Consider the following 11,613-nt stretch of genomic DNA (forward strand, 5'->3'; position numbering starts at 1 on the left):
GGAGTGGGAATTATGTAGCCCTAGGAACTTTCCAAGGTATGAGATCTAGAAAAAGCAGTAGATCATTAGCCAGTCCCAAAAGCTGGAATCAACAATAAGCTGGAACCAACAACTCCTAAATTTAAAGTTAATGAATGATTGTGTTGCTTCTCTCTTGGTATCACTTAATTGCATTAACATTAATCTGTTTGTAAGCAAACATGTCCTAAAAATCTGTTGTGGCCTCAATGGCTCCTAAACGCTCTATCCCAGCACAGAACACCTGGGAGCTGGAGACTGAGTAGCTTCACCCTTCCAGTGCAGTGCATCCTGCGTGAATGCACAGGGAGGAAGAAAAAGTGACTTCTCTCCTCAACCCTTAACAGGCAGCTCTGGAGATTGGAGACAGTACTGGATGTCTGCTTGGAGCCACTCACTGCCTGATGGTGAGGAAACTTTTTGCTTATCACAAGTACAATCCAGCTGCGCAGGAACACTGCAGTCCCTCACCTTCACTCATGACGGGGTAAGCTGCTTTTCAGGGCACTGAGCAAGAGCAACAGCAGTCCTTTGTTTCCCAGTGCTGCTGTTGTGATTAAAAGCAAGAAATTTATTATTACAAATATCAATTATATGGATCACTTGCACAGATTCAAGAGCAGCAGCTCTAAATAGCGTAGGGAACAAGGAACATTACTGCAGCCCTGATCGTAGTGTAATTTCTATTCAATTTTCCTCACTAAAAAACTGCTTCCTTAGTTCCAGTTCTAGGCAGAATTAACACATTTTTTTAAAAATAATTGATTTCTATGGAGAGATAGCACATTCAAATACTACCACCTGGTCCTTAAATGCATTATTTTTTTAATGGGGAAGAGTGAAATCAGAGAGTTGGCCCTGTAAAGACCACCAGTGGAGACTGCAGAGCAAAAATGACGAAATCCTTTATCTGCTTTTCCCATTTCTGAAGCTACATTGGCCATTTTCCATCACATTAGTAACAGCAAGAGGTGATGTCATTTTGCACTGCCTCCACCCTTCTACCCTAGTCTTCAGGGAGGATGCTCTGCCACTGGGTATTCAGATCACTTTTAGAAACTGCCATCCCCAAGAACTGGACCCCACAACTTTCTGTTTTTAATATCTTTGTGTCTGGAAGCAGAGAAATGTTCAGATGCCTTCTATATTCAAAGACACCTTTCCATGCAGTCTGTCAAAACTTCTCTATGGATTCCCTCCTCTCTGACACCAATAACTTCCATAGGTCCAGAAGGAAGTTGATGCACATTTTCTGTCTGTTCCACACAATCCTTGCAACAACTGCTGCTTTTCAGTGGAAACAAAAGGGTAGTGGTATCACTTACTAAAAAAAAAAAAACAGGGAAATCCCAGAGCCCATCTTCGACAAGATACTTTACACAAAGATGATCATGCCCTCTAGAAGCTGTATAAGCAAATAAATATATACAAAAATGACAGACTGAGCATTTGATCCTTTTTTCATACTTCTTTTACACAAGTTCGACAAAACTCCAGAAAATATCCCCGAGAGTCACAGTCTTGAATCCTTTCTACCTTCCTATGACAGTATATTGGTTTTGCATCTGGTTTGAAATTAGTTTTTTACTCAGTTTTAGAGGATCTTAAAAGAAATTGCAATTGTATGATGCCACTGTGCAAGGTGGAAACAATACAGGGGCACTTGGTCCAGGTATGAGTGTATCAAGTGACTTGGCAAACTCATTTAAATCCTCTAATGGAAGTTCTTTCTCAGCAGTCACACCTAGAATATGTTATTTCTATAAGTGATGTATTCTGGGACAGAGTTTTGCATGAAGGCACCCATTTTTAGGCCTGGCTGAAACTGCTGGCTGTTCTTTTTAAGTATCATCTCATTCCTGCCTCAGGACAAGTGCCACCTACTGACAGCAAGAGCTGCTTCTGCTTGCTAACTAAATTCATCAAGAATTCTAACCATAGTTCCTGTTGTTTCAGCCAGATTTGCTTCAAGACCAAATGGTGAACAAAGGCCTCAAAGATGAAGGAATATTTAAAAAAATCTGGAATGGTACATACTTGATTTCTTTTAAAACCTGCCTGCCCAAGATGCTGATGAAGAACTTTCTAACAGCACCTTCACCAGCCACTCTACCCTTTATGAAAAAAAAAAAAAAATCAAATAAAAATATTCATACTTTTAGGATCATCAAGTATTTAATTCAAATGGAAAATTAGGAAAACCAAAAGAGTAAAAAATCAGTATAAATATATGTCTAAACCTGGACAAAAAAACCTAAGCTCTATGTAAAGGAGACTGAGTATTACAGGAATAATAAAAAGAAACACTGCATAGTAAAAAGTCAGCTGCATGGCTTCATCTAAAAGTGTTCTGGAAAAAAATTTGCTATCAATTACACCTCTCTTCTACATACAAGCTTCATAAATGAAGTATAGGGTTTTAAGAGACATTTTCTCTTTCTTTTGTCAGGTCTGGAGTCATTAAACAGAGATTAGCTGGATAAATAGAGGAAGTGATTTTTAAACTGTTTGCAAACTTAATGTGAAGAGCCCAGCCTTGCAAATTATCACATCTAATCAGAGATGCACGCTTCACTGCTCCAGTAATTGTACTAGTATTAGTCAAATTCTTGTTGTCTCCTCATTAGCCATGAAAAGGAGACTCAAGATGTACTTCATTAGAGTATCCTGAATATAAATTTTTAGTGTAAGGAGGAAGAGATGTGTTACATACTGTACTGTATATAGAAAGAAATAATATTAAGAACATAAAACATATTGAATTATTCTTTTTTTTGACTGAATATATGTCTTGAACAACCAAACTCCTCTTTTCTCTTTTCATTTTTACTGCCTTGATCCACATTCTTTTATTCACAGTGAGAATATAGCACTTGAAAATGTAATTTACAACCAATGCAATAAAAAAACATTAAGAAATGTGCTGTATTATGCAGCCCTTCCTATTTCCATAGCCAGAAGAACACAGCTTAATCAAGAACTGTCTTTAGTAGAGACGTTTAGTAAATTCTTGACTACTGGATAGGTGATGTAACTTGCATTAAATGTAGATCAAATCAAAAGGTTTGTTCCTTTGATCAGCAAAGCATTTAAGTACATGCTCATGCCCTTCTTTATTCAGCAATGCCCTTAAGTATATGACACTAAATCAAGAGAATTTAAACACATGCCTAACACATGAAGCATGTGCTTAAGGGAATTGGGGTTTAAAAAATCCGGCTTGAATAGGATTTCCAAACAGGTCTATTAGAAGGCTAAAAGAAAAAACATTTCCAAGAATTTCAGTAGAAGGAGAGGCAGAGAAAATGTTCACATTTGTTTTTTCATGGCTATTTTTTTTGGTGGAAATCCCAGTCTGAAATATTTGTATTGCTCAACAACAGTTAAGGGTAACTGAGAAGGAACCAGGGAGGTCACCAAAATGCTACCAATAGGTGTCTTCTACCTCTCTTTATGACAATTAAAATTAACCAGAAAACAAATAACATGCAAAAATGTACCCTTTCACCCCTTGAACTACAGCACTGGATCATCACAGAGTCAGATGTGTGGAAACTAGAATCTAAGCCAAATGTGGTGTAGCATTTGTTTTTGTGGAACACAAGGAATGAGCACTGTAAGCAATTCCAAAGGGGAGTTAAGTCCATAATGCATTGTCCAGCAGCTCTGTGCACTGCAAGGAAGTGAACTGGATTTCTAGGCCTGAGGTTTGCTCCCCAAGTTGTCTCTTGTCAGAGCACAGCAATATCCTCACCCAACCTCAGCTCTATCTCTCAATAAAATACTGGAGTAGTCAGCTGATTATTGTTTACTATAATTTGTAGAGCATGCAGGAAGGAGCTCATCATGGAAAGGATGATGTTTGCTTGGTCAAAGTATCCTGGAGAAAAAAAAAATTGAAATACTTCCAGGTGCCTCTTTGAACAATATTAAAACACTTCAAAAACCTTTCATTCAGAATTAATTACATAAAAAACAGCTTCCACAATACGGCAGAGCCCTAAAGTGGTTTGTGGAATTTAATTAAGCTAACCTTTTTTTCACTACATTGGTACCACTCTATAAGAAGTGCAAATCATTATTAATTCCTTTGGTGTTCACTGTAATAACATTAAACATGAGGAACTCTTTTAGTAATAAAGTGTATGTAGTACATAATTCCATAATTTAGCATTAACTTGAAATTAATTTTTAAAATATACCATTTGTCACCATACACTGAACACTTATAAAATTCCTCCTCACCATAGTATTAGGATAACAAGATGATATTGAAAGTCCCATCAAACCTAAACTATTCTGTGATATGATTCTGTGAATAGTTCAGTAATTTGTCATTTTGGGAAGAGGAGGCATGTCAGTGCAGCAAAAAGAAAATCAAAGCAAGGTCAAGTCCAGTTGGTACTGGATCCCCAAAAGGTCTGTGACACAGAGGTTCCTTTGGTTTAACCCTTGCTGACAAAACCAGAAGGAAATAAATTTTTACCAGTATTTTTGGTTTCTCTGGAATTTGAAACAAACCCGGAACTCGTGTATTGTTTGTAAAGAAGCAATTTACTGTCAGAAAACTTCACCTTCTCATCAATTGCACCATTGTGTGAAAAACACAGCACAGACCTTGAAGCTCTGCAAAAAAAAGAAAGAAGAGGCAGATACAAAGCACAAGTGCTTGTCAAGTGACATATCTTGTCGCTAGAAATGGTAAAATTATTAAGTTTAAGATGCTATCAGACACCAAACATATACAAACATCCTCAGTGAATGATACTAATGAAAAACAGTTTTGTCTTTCCACAGATGATTTGTTTTCATCACTGGACAGTGCAAAATCTTTTATTAAAAATTCACAAAGGATGCATTTGGAATCCTTTTATCTGTCTGTCTAAAGTATTTCTAAGGTGCCAATCACTATATTATCTAAACACATTAGCAGAATAGCTGGATTTTACTTAATACAAAAAGATTCCAAAAGAATTCAAGATGAAAACACCTTATCTAGCTACAGAAAGCCCTTCTTGGTGCTGGGAAAAGCTTCTGACAACAGCTCTGAGGATGTGCCTTTGGCCGAGTGTGGACACAAGCAGCACTTCACCCCATGTGCAGGGCCCAGAAAACGATGAGAACACATTTACTCCCACAGCTACAGCTCTGAATTCCTTCTCAAATGACAGATATTACAGTTTTTGGACTATGCTGTAGCTGACATAAACTGTGTGTGAGAGTGAAGCAATAGCACATGTAAGCATATGCTGTGAGTGGGAAGGAATTTCAGCGTGTGTTTGCACACTTGGCTGATTCACGCCCCTCAGCACTTGGGCAGATCTTCAGTGGATTTTGCATCAGCATTGCCTCAGCAGAGTTGCCTCTCCCTTAAATTGGTACAAGTAAAACACAAGAAGTATGTCACATAAATCTGTGTGTTGAGAGGTATTTCCCACCTTATATGAAAAACACTCAGCATATATTTTACTCTGTAAAATTATTCTGATTATATGATCACTTCCCCTTAACACTTCAACTTAACAATGTTTATGTAAAAAATGGTTATTTAAACATTTTTTTTATAGCCTTATATTTAAAACTGTACTTTACTCAAAGTATTAAGCTAATTTACATAAAAGATGACTCTGCTTTGGAAAGTCAAGGATTCTTTGCCTCACCTATTTCCTTCCATGATTTAATGATGGATTAAATAGACCAGAATAATCAGATCTCCTAGTATAGATAGTTAGCTGAAGACCTTGCATAATAAATACCTTCCTCCTTTATATTATTGACAATCTTAATTACAGGAGACCCTGCAAAGAAGAATCAGCCATGATCCTGTGGTACAGCCTGGACCAAACTTCCTATTTAAAATGTACATTCAGCTGTTTAGTAACACACAAAGAATTCAGTTTATTTGCCCCCAAATCATAAGACTTATTGTTTGAATGCAGAAAAATCTTTAATAATGTATATATTAATAATACCCAAATGACTTACATTTAAGAAGTCTCCTCAGACCTGGTGCTTAGAGATGGAACTTGACTGAATTCCATTTATGGAATTCATTCCGTGTCAGCGATAACTCACTGTGAACTGCAAAGAAAGAAACAATAGTTTAGAAAAATTATATTATTTTCCTTTTATATTTGGTATTACAAGTGAGTTTCTAGTCATGATGGAGAGCTTTCCTCATTCTGCATTTTACTGTGTGTTTCCCTCATCAGTACTGGAATTTAACCATCAGAATTGGAGAGAGACAAATTTCAATTAGCCTGACCCTCATTTTAAGAGTTGTCAGCATTCTTTTGTGAACTGCCACAGTCCAGCACTGGCCTAATTCCAGCACTGCTTCAATGCTTGTTCTCCTGCTAACTCTGTTCTTTTTCTTAATCTTACTCTCCATTTTTTGATAAGCTGTTCTCTGTATCATTTTCCTTTTCCCAACTTACATTTTTTTTTTATATTCTTCCTCAGTACTTCTCTTTCTTTCTTCAATCCAGTATCTAGCCTCCAAAACTCAAACCATTGCCCTTTTTATTTCTCTTTTCTCTTCAAGTTTTCCCCATTGATGAAGACCCCTCTTGTCTTCCAGTCAGCATTTTGAAAAGAAACCCCAGCAAATTTTCCCTCTGTACAAACTTAGATTTCCTCTAAAGAGACCATTTTTATCATACCTCAAGATATTCTTTAACTTAACTCAAAATGTAGCTTATATATTTTACCAGCCTAGTGATTTCAAGTGTTTATTCTCAACATATGTAAGCCTGAATTAAAATTTCCAGCACACGCCAGAAGTCACAGGTATTGCTCCAAACAAATTACTACTCAAATGACTTCATGACACTGTCATTCCAGGAGGAGTATCCTAGGTATTCTATCAAAGGCCAAGCCAAGCACCATTCAGAGACCTACACACAATATTTATGCACTCTATGAAGTTCCTTTCATCCCTAAGTGTTCTTTATTTCTTTTTTACTCTATGTAGATGCCTTTGGGCTGCATTTGTTGGACAAAAGTATCCCAAGAAGTTTTAGTAAAGTATACAGGGTTAAAGTCTTGTAGAACAAATGGTGTAGAATGTCTGATATTTCTGAAATAAACAGAAAGCTTAGGACTAAAAGGCTCAGTAGAAAAATACCATATTGCTTGCTTAAAATCTTCACAATTGTATAATGTTGGAATAAAAGCAAACAGAATATTTAGGACCTTTTTGTTTTTTTAATAAAAAGAGTCCTTTAAAGTGTTCTCAGAAATTGACTGTGATTTAAAACATCCTTTTGTGTGTGGAATTGCATGCAGAGAAAAAAGCTAAGTCAATTAATTACACACAGAAACTGGGCCAGGTAACATTCATGCCACAGTCTCTTTACATAACACAGAACTCTTGTGAACATGAAAGAAACAGGAAGCTTCCCAAAATTATTATATCAAATTCTTGGCTGAAGTAAATGAGCACAGCTCTTTTGTGCTTTGAAAGTGGGAGGAATTTATATGGATAAACTGTTATTTAATCACTGATTAATAACCAGAATAATGTCTCAGTGTAAGACTTTGTACTCCTGTCTAATATGCCCCTGCAGGTTTTAGCTCTGCCTTCAGAATCAGAGGTTACCCAGCCATTTCCTAGAGCTTCCACCTCTCTTCCATGCTCAGAAGCAGCAGATTCTCCACCAACACAATGTATTGTAGCTGGAGCCATTTATTTCACTGGAAAGAAAAGGTACTTAAACACACCAATGAAATATTACAAGGAGCTCCTTTCCTCCTTTTCCCCATCCCACAGCAGAGGGACAGCTAAGCTCTGCACTATCCCAGTGGTCAGAGCCTGGTGCTAACAGCACCAGGGTTGAGAGTTTGACCCATGTGCAGCCCATTCACTTAAGAGTTGGGGGCACTGATCCTTGTGGGTCCCTTCCAATCCAGAATACTTGCTGTGATCCTGTGATTTTTCTCTACTTGAGTACCAGTTCTTCTTCTCCTAGGTCAAGGGGGCACTCTCAAGGCTGTGCACCTGTGTGAGACTGGCTTGTCTCTCCAGAGCAATGCGTTCCCTCAGCAAACTGACTCAGTGCTGTTGGTGCCCAGGAGATGCTTCCCAGAGCGGGCTGTGCCCCACACCTGCCCTGCCAGAGAAGCTCAACTGGGAATTTGCACTTACCACTGGCAAGGTAAGTACTCCTGCCAGTAAGTCTGCATGGCATGGCTTTGCAAGCACAGATTGTTCCTTGCTCTTAAACAACCTATGGATTTTTTTATTTATTTTTAACAGACCAGTTTGATTGTGTGCCCAAGCTTCTTTAAGCACTACATATACTAATTCATTAGCAGCATTTTCTGGTAATCCCTATCTATTTATATGTTCCCAGCTACACCGAAAGGAAACTTTGCAGGCTGTTAGCTAAAAATCACGTAAAAAAGGTAAATGGGTTGTTTTCAGTGGCAGGGAGATGGAGGGGAGAGATTAGTAGGGGTTTGGTAATGGTCTTGGTTCATATTCTAATAAAAAACTAATTCAAATAGTGAATATACTGAGAATAGTAATGAAGCTGGAGTAGCCAGTGAACAACAAAGATCAATGCAAGTCACTTTGATGCTGTCAATTCACATCTTTAAAAAAGAACTGAGGTTAAACCAAGGGTATAGAGCCACTTGCAGTTCACTCATCCAAAACCAACACAAAACCTTGTGGATGCTGCACAGGTCCCCTCGTGGTGGCTCCCAGAGGTGGGAGTCAAACTGAAAGAGAAGCTTCACCTCTGTTCTAGTGAAGCTTCACCCACATCTACAAAGTTCATGGCAAGTTTACTGTTCCTCTGTGACACAGTGAAGAGATTATCAACCTCTTCCATCAGAAAAACCTCTTCTAAAGGCTGGGGTTGATTCATGGAATCTGGTATTGCCTTTCTGGAGAGAGGGATGGCTATGCACTCCCATTAAATATGTCTGTTACATCAAAGGACATTAAATCACGATTTTATCTTTTTTGACTGCTTCAGAGGATGAAACTAAGAGTTTACTTCATTTTTCAAAATCATTTGTTCAAGTGAATATTGCAAGCATGAGTAGCTTCAAGGAAATTGTCTTGATAGGAAGACATTTTATTTGTTGTTTTGGGTTCGTATAAGGTCACAGGATCTCAACAGACCTCTGCAAACTAAGCCAAAGTTCAGATGCAATTGTGTTTTTCATAATTAAAAAAAAACCCTCACTTCCCATACCCTCACCACCTTCCTGGCAAATCCCAGCTCCCTTTCATGCTACTGTTACAGAGAAGCTACTCACTTAAAAATGCAGGCATTTGAACAGTGGTTGTGATGGTAACTTATCTTGTGCATTCAAATCACTTTTTCTTTAGAAACGTATAAAACCATACTTACAGAAACCTGTTAAGGACAACATGCAATCAGCTTGCCATCGGTACTGAATGTATTAAAGAAAAAATGCTGGGTGCAAGCTGGCCTCACTTGGACATGTAGGAATGGGTCAGACAGAAATTGCCAGAGCAGCTCTAGTCAATACACCAGCTGACACAGCATATCATGAACATCACCATCTTTCCTCCTTTGGGATTATTCCTGTGTCCAGCCATGAAGCGAGGGAGCTACACAAACCTAGAAAAAGTACCAAGGCTTACTAAGGAAAGCAAGGATCAATCTGGAATCAGCACAAGCCAACAGCTTGGGAAAATACATGAAAAATGTTTAGAATTTACATGTTACAAATAAACCAACAAAAAAACCCCAAAACAAAAAGAAAATAACTAAAGCTTTAGAAAGAACTTTTTGGAGGCCTCTGCTTACCTCTGAATTCTGAAGTTATGAACAGGTAGTTGTTTTGGGGTTTTTTTTACCCTTTTCCCTGCATTTGTAACATCTTCTACCCGCTCAGCACAGGTGTTCAGTATTCCCATTTCAGCACAGGTGTGAATCCTTACACAAGGCTTAAACAAGGAACTTGTGTGAGGGAAGCTTTGTTAGCTCCAGGAGAGCCCTCAATTTCTTTCTAGCATTTCTTTGCATTTTCTAGTCTTTCTTTGCATTTAAGCAGTCCCAATACACCCCAGGAAACCTGACTCAGCAGGCAAGTTGTTCAGGCTAGAATCCTAGTTCTGAGCTCGTGATATAAACAACTTGGAGGAAATGAAAAGAAACTTCATAATCTCACAGAAGTGCTGAAAAAACTGGCAGACTTGTTCTAATTTTTCAAACAAGAAACAGCAAACTATTTCCTCCTAAAAGTTCTTTCTTTGCAGCCACTGTTATGCATTTGCAGGGTAACAGCATTACTAATCCAAACACTGAGCTGGATGCCAGAGAAAGGGCTAAGGAAAATGATTCAGTGAAAATCTCAGTTTTTCTTTGTTAGGCTGCATCTTCCTAACTCCTTCTCACTGCTGAGGATTTCCCAGCCCCTTGGTCTGCTGATTGTTTTTACCCTTTGCTATGGCCTGTCCTACCTGTCCTGGTGGCAGCTGTCACACAGCCCCACCTGCCATACCGCCCTTCCCTTCTAAAGCTGCATGCTGCTCTCCCCACTCTGCAGCACATAATAAATAATCTAACCTACTGGGTAAAAAAATTAATCCCATAATCATCAAACCCTCAGTTTAGTTATTTATAGTAGGTATTTTTGAACAGGGAAGAGAAGACAAAGGAAGATGCTTTGTTAATTTTGTTGCAGGTTTTTTCCTTCCAGTACAATGCTGTAGACAAATTATTTTCCACAGGAAAAAAAAGCAAAAAACCCAAAAGACAGCACAGCAACCATACAGTGAAATTATGCCTTTCTTTTTAATCATATAAATTATTGCCAGCTGACTGATGAATCCACTCTGGGCAACATGACACAGTTTACAACCTTAAGGATTACAGTAGTCCAGATGCTATCATCTTAATTGGAAAAGCACAGTATTGCCAACTGTCCATGTTAGAAAATGGAAGATTGCATTATTATCATTTTTCCTTCACATTCCCCTGCTTGCCTTTCCTCCAAACAGCCAAGAACTATTAGATTCTTTGTAAGGTTTTCTTTATTGAAGTCTTTTTATCAGCTCATAAAAGACAGCATTTTTGAGACAACATAAGTCCCACTGCATGAGAGCTCAGCATTTCCATTCCCTACACCCTCATTTTCTTATCATGAAGGGGGAGATGGAGGAAAACCTTTTCAAACATCAAGTTCACCCCAAGAAAGTGCCTGAGCTTAAGGTCTATGTCAGTAACACAGTAATTACATCATATGTGATAGGTCACCACCAGTAATTACAGCGAGAGAAGGGAAGAGGGCTAACTAAGTTGTTATGGTGATCAACCACAAGTCAGGAACTTCTGACTTCTCTTGTTCTCCTCTTAGCTGTGTGCCAGAACAACAGTTTAGAGCGCATCTAAACTTTTTTATGCAGTTACCTCAGACTGCTGTGAAAAAATATAATTATCTATTTAAGGCACATGGGGACTTTCAGAAACGTCTGACAAGGCTCGAAGCTAAATTGGAATGGCTCAGGCTAATGCCTTAGCCATTGTTCTTTCTTTCTGTCCTTAGGAGAACCACTTAAATCACACTGTGTCTGAATTTCCCATCTCCAAAAAGCTCTCTTAGACTGTAGAC

General features: G+C 38.3%; 1 long non-coding RNA gene across 1 annotated transcript; it reads right to left on the reverse strand.

The window, feature by feature from the left end:
• Window positions 1-2,174: 2,174 nt before the first annotated feature.
• LOC148183774 (uncharacterized) lies at window positions 2,175-9,912 on the reverse strand. The gene is made up of 5 exons (XR_015773249.1): window positions 9,807-9,912; window positions 9,384-9,617; window positions 6,004-6,099; window positions 4,505-4,644; window positions 2,175-3,898 (listed from the first exon to the last, which is right to left on the reverse strand). It is a non-coding gene; the product is annotated as an uncharacterized LOC148183774 (long non-coding RNA).
• Window positions 9,913-11,613: the final 1,701 nt, after the last annotated feature.

Source organism: Pseudopodoces humilis, chromosome 9 (genome assembly GCF_049639895.1).
Source record: "Pseudopodoces humilis isolate 2021_Gansu_Grassland_sample_001 chromosome 9, ASM4963989v1, whole genome shotgun sequence".
Taxonomy (NCBI): Eukaryota; Metazoa; Chordata; class Aves; order Passeriformes; family Paridae; genus Pseudopodoces; species Pseudopodoces humilis.